The following is a 7665-nucleotide window of genomic DNA, read 5'->3' as shown; positions in this document are numbered from 1 at the left end:
GTCTAGTATAGTCTGTGGTCGCCATCTATACACTGGTAGATGACTACATCGCAACGTCGTAGGTCAAGATTATGGCATCTCCTCACATCTCACATCACCTATTTATCATCACCTAGTTATCATCACCTTTTTATCATCACCTTTCTCTAATCACCTGTCGCTACCCAATATATTTGTAAGTATAAAAATACATATACAGTTTAAATAACATAAACATGTATAAATCATTCATCTAGCATAAATATCATGAACACAAATATTATGCACACATAGCGCGTAATTTATATTAAATACTTCATATCTATGTGTAAGATGAAAGTAATTATTATTACTAAATTTTAGTCAAATATTTATTGTAACTAATTAACTCAAGGTCTACGAGCGATATTGTTTTATAAATGTTAAATAATAATTTTCAACCGCTATGTACAGACAGGGGCCAGACATGAAACACCGGAGGGCGGGACCATTTTGGCATTTAAGCTGTTCTGAAATCCAACAACCCTATGCGGCCCTTCAAACCAGATTCCCCGTACCGTGAGCAGTTAAAAGGTATTATAATAACATTTTGTATAGTTTATAATACTTAGCACATGTATTGTTTAGAGGTTCATAATAACGATAATGAACTTAAACATAAGTTATACTTAAAATAGGGTAAGCATAACTCACTTACAATGGGGTTTTAGCTAGAAGTCGGGCTCTGCGGGGCAGAACTTCGTCGCTGTATCTTTCTAAAAAGATTCTTGTAGCGCTTCAGCGCTCACCTTACTATACTGAAACTACAGAAAGAGAAGTTGAATCACTTGGGACCGAAATGTTTGGGGGATAAGAAGAGAAATACTCTTGAATCAAGAGAATGGTGCAGAAATATGAGAGCCTAGAGCCTCTTATTTATAGTAATTGAATTTTCAAAAACCACCCTCTATAATTACTTAAATGACCAATCACCCCTTTATAATACTATTTTAAATAGATTTAATGATATTTGTACTAAACTAATGTCGAAAGTACTCAACTAGTCTTATAACGACCGCATCGTCGATATCTTTCTAATGATATACACATATGTATATATATGTATACGTATATATGATTTATACTTTATTTTAATACGTAAATATGCTATTATAAATTATAACTCGTTCATATGAACTCCATTTTTGACGTTCTTTTATATCCACGCGTAGATATCAATGAGATCTACAACTTTCGTTTAGACTCCGTCGGCTAATTTTGATATATTTTTCGTCCATATTTTTATAAAATTAAATGATTTTGCTAAAATCATAACTCTCTCGTACGGACTCCGTTTTTTGACATTCTTTTCCTCAAAATTCTTATTTCAAAGAGTAATACGATTTTCTTTTTGGTGACTGTAGCTAAAAGTCAATCATTTTCTTTGTAGCTTTTTATGCCATACATTCATTGTGCGCGGCTGACTTTTATATCTTATAAAAATCATATCTAGTTCATACGGAGTCGGATTTCTACGAAATTTATATTTTCGTGATCGGGAAGAGGTGCACTTTCTAAATATATAATAATATATATGTTTTGGCGCACTTATTTTTATGATTTACAGACGATTCAACTGATTTTTCCTATTTTATTATATTATAATAATCATAAAACACATAATATTCATATAATTCTTCTTTATTACGTCAAATAGGTTACAATTGTCGACCATAACTATTACTTTAGTTAAGATTATTTATGGTAGATAATCTTCTATCAAAAAAATCATTTTAACATTTATTATCTTTAAATTGACTAACTCAAATCTGCAGGCGTTACAATATTATCTTGAACTGCGTAATTATCTAGTTTCCTAATTATCCACCAAGGATAATTCTACAAACCCTAAGGCTCCTCAAAACTATACATAGCTTCATGGAGGGTTCTAGAATGCCTCTTGCTCAACTATTAAACAATTGCTCTTTAGTCCCTGCATTTTCATTTAATTATTTTAATCACCAAATTAATTCTAATTAATTTCTGATTAAAAATTAATTAAATATTACTATTTCTAATTAATATAATATTTCCATAATATATTGACAAGTTATTTATTTTAATTTATTAATCAAATAATAAATCATTCTCTCTCTCCAAAATATTCTTGTCCAATTGTTAGGTTTGAGGGAAAGCCAAAATAACTGTGCTCCCATCAATTCAAGATTATATCAATTACAGTTATGGGCTTAGACACCTAATCCAACAGTCTCCCATTTGGATAAGTCTGTAACTATAACTGCCAGTATAACTTCCAAATTGATCAGCAAATTGTAGCTACCAAAAGTTGTTGTCGAACTCTGATCCAGTCAGTTATGTGTCCTAAGATAAGTGATCATATAATCCTCCGTTCAGCAAGATATCCTTCGGATATGAGACATGGAACATAATCAATCTCATTATCCAATATTTTGTTTCCCGATTTCTGATTTGTAATGACATAGAACACCAAATCACCGAGGGGCCAAAATATATCACTTTCCCGTTAAGGCAAAAGGGACAGATAAACTTTGACTTATATGCTTGTACTATCTACTCACCAAATCATGCAGAACAATACGTTTTATAACATCAAGTTACTGATGCGTTTATGTATCATCAATGCACAGCTGATTTGTAAACCACAACTCATATATCTTCGTTTTAAAGAGTATAAGATATTATCGTCTCAGAATTACTCGTGATAAATTACATGCAGTAATTCTCTGAGTGTAGGTTAATCCAGTACTTAAATCTCCATTTCAAAGTACTCATGAACATTGTAGCAATACAATTGCTATGTCTAAAACCTTTTAGACAATCTATAATTCAATTCATGACAGTCTTAATTCACTACTTACTTCCAAAAGTATGATCGACTGTGGAGTTTTGAATAATCGAATTATTAGGGAAGTAAAACATGCAAAATGAAACACAATAATAAATAAGTGACAAGAGGTAGTAAACTAACTCATAAATAATTCTCTATTATTTAATCACCAAAAGTCAATTACATTTATTTTGTTACAAGTTTCAACTAACTATTTAACTACTAAAACTAACATCATCTTTCAGACCAATGCTCCTAGCATGTTGAACGTGTTTGACCCTACTCAGACCCTTTGTGAGGGGATCTGCAGAATTCTCTTCAGATGACACCCTCTTTACAACGAGGTGACCTTTTTCTACTCTTGGTTCATTTGTTAAGACAATCGCCCCTTCATTATCACAGAAAATCTCCGTTGGCTCCTTAATGACTGGAACAACTCCAAGGTCTCCGATGAAATTCTTCAACCAAATAACCTCATTTGATGCTTCGCTCGCCGCTATGTACTCTGATTCACAGGTAGAATCAGCCACTATCTCCTGTTTGGAACTTTTCCAGGTTACCGCTCCTCCATTCATGGTAAACACCTAGCCAGACTGAGAACGGAAGTTTTCTCTGTTTGTTTGAAAGTTGGCATCACTATACCCATTTACTCTCAACGTATCACTGCCACCAAGCACAAGGACCTAGTCTTTAGTTCTTCGTAGATACTTGAGAATATTCTTAACTGCTATCCAGTGAGCTCTACCTAGATTTCCATGATAACGACTGACCATGCTCAAAGAAAAAGCCACATCAGGGCAAGTACATGTCATAGCATACATGATAGATCCAACGACAGAAGCATATGGAACTCTACTCATTTCTGCTATTTCTGCATCAGTACTCGGGCTCTGAGTCTTACTCAGTTTGGTATTACTCTATATAGGCAGTTCATCTTTCTTGGAATTCTCCATGCTAAAATGTTTTAGCATCTTTTCCATGTATGTACTTTAACTAAGTCCAATTATTCTTTTACTCCTGTCTATCAAAATCCTTATCCCTAGAATATAAGTAGCCTCTCCCAGATCCTTCATAGCGAAACACTTTCCAAGCCAAGACATAACCTATTGCAAAGTTGGAATGTCGTTTCCTATAAGAATTATGTCATCAATATACAATACCAGGAAGGTTACTATACTCCCACTAGCTTTGACATATACATAAGATTCATCTTCACTTCTAGAGAAGCCATACTCTTTGACCTTCTCGTTAAAACAAGGATTCCATCTGCGAGAAGCTTGTTTCAATCTATAAATTGATTTCTCAAGATTACACACTCTATTTGGATACGTTTCATCCACAAAACCCTCTGGCTGACTCATGCAAACATTCTCACCCAACTTCCCATTAAGGAAAGCGGTTTTGACATCCATCTGCCAAATTTTATAGTCATGAAATGCAACAATGGTGAGCATTACCCTAATAGATTTAATCTTAGCTACTGGTGAGAAGGTCTCATCATAGTCAACCCTTGGGGTTTGAGTAATGCCCTTCGCAACCAGTCGAGCCTTGAAAGTGTGTACCTTTCCATCCATATCGATCTTCTTCTTGAAGATCCATTTGCACCCAACTTTCTTTCGACCTGGTACACTATCAACCAAATTCCAAACTTGGATGTCATACATGGACTTGATCTCGTTGTCCATTGCCTCTTGCTATTTGGCAGCCTCAGGGCCTTCCATTGCTTCCTTCTAGTTAGAAGGTTCATCCAAATTTACCAGTGTAATATCACTGATAAACGTATCACCATCTGTAGTAATATGGAAACCGTAGAACTCAGGTGGCATTCTAACTCTACCGGAACACCTAAGAGGTAATGATTCGTCAACTGGTTCAACTCGAATTTCTTCCTCAGGTTGAGCCCTAACATCTTCAGAGGTTCCTTCATCGTTTGATTCTTGAATTTCTTCATGATCAAATGTACTACCACTGTCATCTTTGCATATGATCTCTCTCTCTCATGAAAGACTCCTCTTCGTGATACAAAGACCATGTTCTCACTAGGTTTGTAGAACAAATATCCAAAGGACTTTTATGGATAGCTGATGAAATCACATCTCTCACTTCGAGGTCAAAGCTTGTCGTGAGTCTCTCGTCTAACGAAAGTTTCACAATCCCAAACCTTGATATGTGCTAACGAGGGAACCTTCCATGTCCACATTTCGTGAGGTGTTTTGGCAACCTTCTTAGTTGGGACAAGATTAAGAATATGGGTGGCAGTCTCTAAGGCATACCCCCATAATGAATTTGGAAGAGAAGCTCGACTCATCATGGAACAAACCATGTCCAACAAGGTTCGATTGCGCCTCTCAGCCACACCATTAAGTTGTGGTTTCGTAGGAGGTTTCCATTTTAAAACTATTCCACATTCCTTGAGGTAGTCGTGGAACTCGATACTAAGATACTCGCCGCCTCTATCGGATCTAAGCATCTTTATCTTCCTGCCCAATTGATTCTTGACTTCATGTTTAAACTCTTTGAACTTTTCAAAGGTATCTGACATATGCTTGATTAAGTAGATATAGCCATATCTGCTATAATCATCAGTAAAAGTCACATAGAATCGATTAGCATCCCTTGTGGTGGATCTGAAGGGCACACACATATCTATGTGTATGAGATCCAACGCGCTTTCACAAGATTCCGTGAAAGGTGATTTTGTCATCTTACCCAATAGACAAGATTTGCATGTATCATCTGACCTTAAGTCAAATGATCCCAACACTCCATCCTTTTGAAGTTGGGTGATGCGTTTCTTGTTAACGTGTCCAAGACGACAATGCCACAAGCATGCTTTTTCTAAACCATTATACGAATCAAATTGAAAAACATTATTACCTAAATTTTCTATAATGATCACAGTTTCATACACACCATCACAAGGTAAAGCTTTAAAATAAAAAACACCATTTTTATAAGCAGAAATAGAACCATTCTCATAATTAAAAGAATATCTAAAACCTTGTTTAAACAATGCATGAAAGGAAATAATGTTTTGTGTCATTTCTGACGAGTATCAACAATTTGTTAAATCTAATCCTAACCCACTACTAAGAACTAAGCCATAAACTCCAATATTGGTGAAACGTAAAGATCGCCTATTCCCCATGATTAAGTTCATCCTTCCATGCTCCACATCCTCACTTCTTTTTGGCCCCTGCGAATCAGAACAAGTATGAAATCCACATCTTGTATCAAGGACCCAAGAACGAGAATATGATGAGTTATTAGTAAGATAGTGTAAATACCTGTCGAGGTTGGCTTCACCTTGACATCCTTGATATCTTGCAAGTACTTTGGGCAACTTCGTTTCCAATGCCCCTTGTCATTGTAGTAGAAACAATTGGCCTCTTTGGGAACAGAGACAGGGGCATCAGAACTGGATTTTCCTTTGGGTCCATTGCTTGATGACCCAACTTGGGACTTTCCCTTCTAGTTCTGCTTGGGAGGACCTTTCCTCCTTTTCCCTTTCCCTTGACCAATGGCCAGAACGGGAGCACTAGCAGGAGTGGATGCAACACCTTTTCCATTCATTCTCGCTTCAGTTGTTCGCAGGAGGTTGTGCAATTGAGACAAAGTAGTTTCATTGTTGTTCAAATGATAGGTCAATATGAACTGATCATAACAACTTGGAAAAGAGTTCAACACTATGTCGATTGCCAACTCTTTATCAAAATTTACATTCAGCTTGACAAGCCTGTCCACATATTGTTGCATTCTCTGGACGTGGCTGCTAACAGACTCTTCCTACTTCATCTTACTAACAATGAGGGACTTTACCACCTCGTACTTTTTCTGACGAGCTCACTTATGGTATTTCTCCATAAGGTCCTTGTTCATCTCGTATGGCCAGTAATCATCATAGTGTCTCTGCAATTCTGGAGTCATTGTGGCCACCATGATGCAAGCAACTTTTGTTGCATCATTGTATTGTTTCTTGTAGGCGACCATTTCTTCAGGAGTGGCCTTTTCTTCATGGATCTCATCTAATGGTCTCTCAAGGACATACTCCTTGTACTCGAAACGAAGGGCCATTTTTATGTTACGCATCCAATCATTGTGGTTGGTGCCATCCAATTTCACCTTGGAGTAGATGTTCAACAAGGAGAAGTTATTGTTGTTGGAGGAGGAGGGGGAACCAGAAGCATCAGTTGGAGTAGACATCTATAAAATAAAGATAGTTTTAGTTAGATAAGAATAATCCTCAATATAAAACCCAAAATGAAATATTAAGGCTATGATCCAACTAAATAATTCACAACTTAGAAAATGGATGTCGTAATCTAATTGTAATTATATAAAGGTAGGTAAATGACGATTTACCAATTTCACCATAAGAAAACGAAATTTGAACGAATTAGTTTTTAATGAAATTCCTAGATCTTTTTAGATTCATTGAAACTCTTCAATGACATGTTTAATCTCGATTATGCTCTTCCGTTTGTGATTGGGATACTGAGGATCACAAACAATATGTGAATAACCATGTATATTAGTTTGTTACTCTCGATGTCACTTATCATCTCATTTTAATGTGTTGGTTAACCACACGCGCTCCATTAATCAATGATAATTTTCGAGACACCTATTACCACTCTTTATTAGTCCCTATTAGTGTACCGGTTAACCACACACGCTCTACTAACGACTTATAAAGTGCAATGTGCGATTTCATGGGTTAGCATACAAATTCACATTTACTAAAGTAACTAATATTGGGATTTTAAAATAAAATGTTTAGTTACTTTTAATCGCATTATACTTATTAATGAGAATTAATTGTCCTATCAAACCCATTC

The sequence above is a fragment of the Lactuca virosa genome, chromosome 9 (assembly GCF_052849685.1).
Source record: "Lactuca virosa cultivar CGN04683 chromosome 9, Lactuca_virosa_CGN04683_v6, whole genome shotgun sequence".
NCBI classification, from domain to species: Eukaryota; Viridiplantae; Streptophyta; class Magnoliopsida; order Asterales; family Asteraceae; genus Lactuca; species Lactuca virosa.
The sequence above is the reverse complement of the archived record's forward strand: the minus strand, read 5'-3'. Positions refer to the sequence as shown.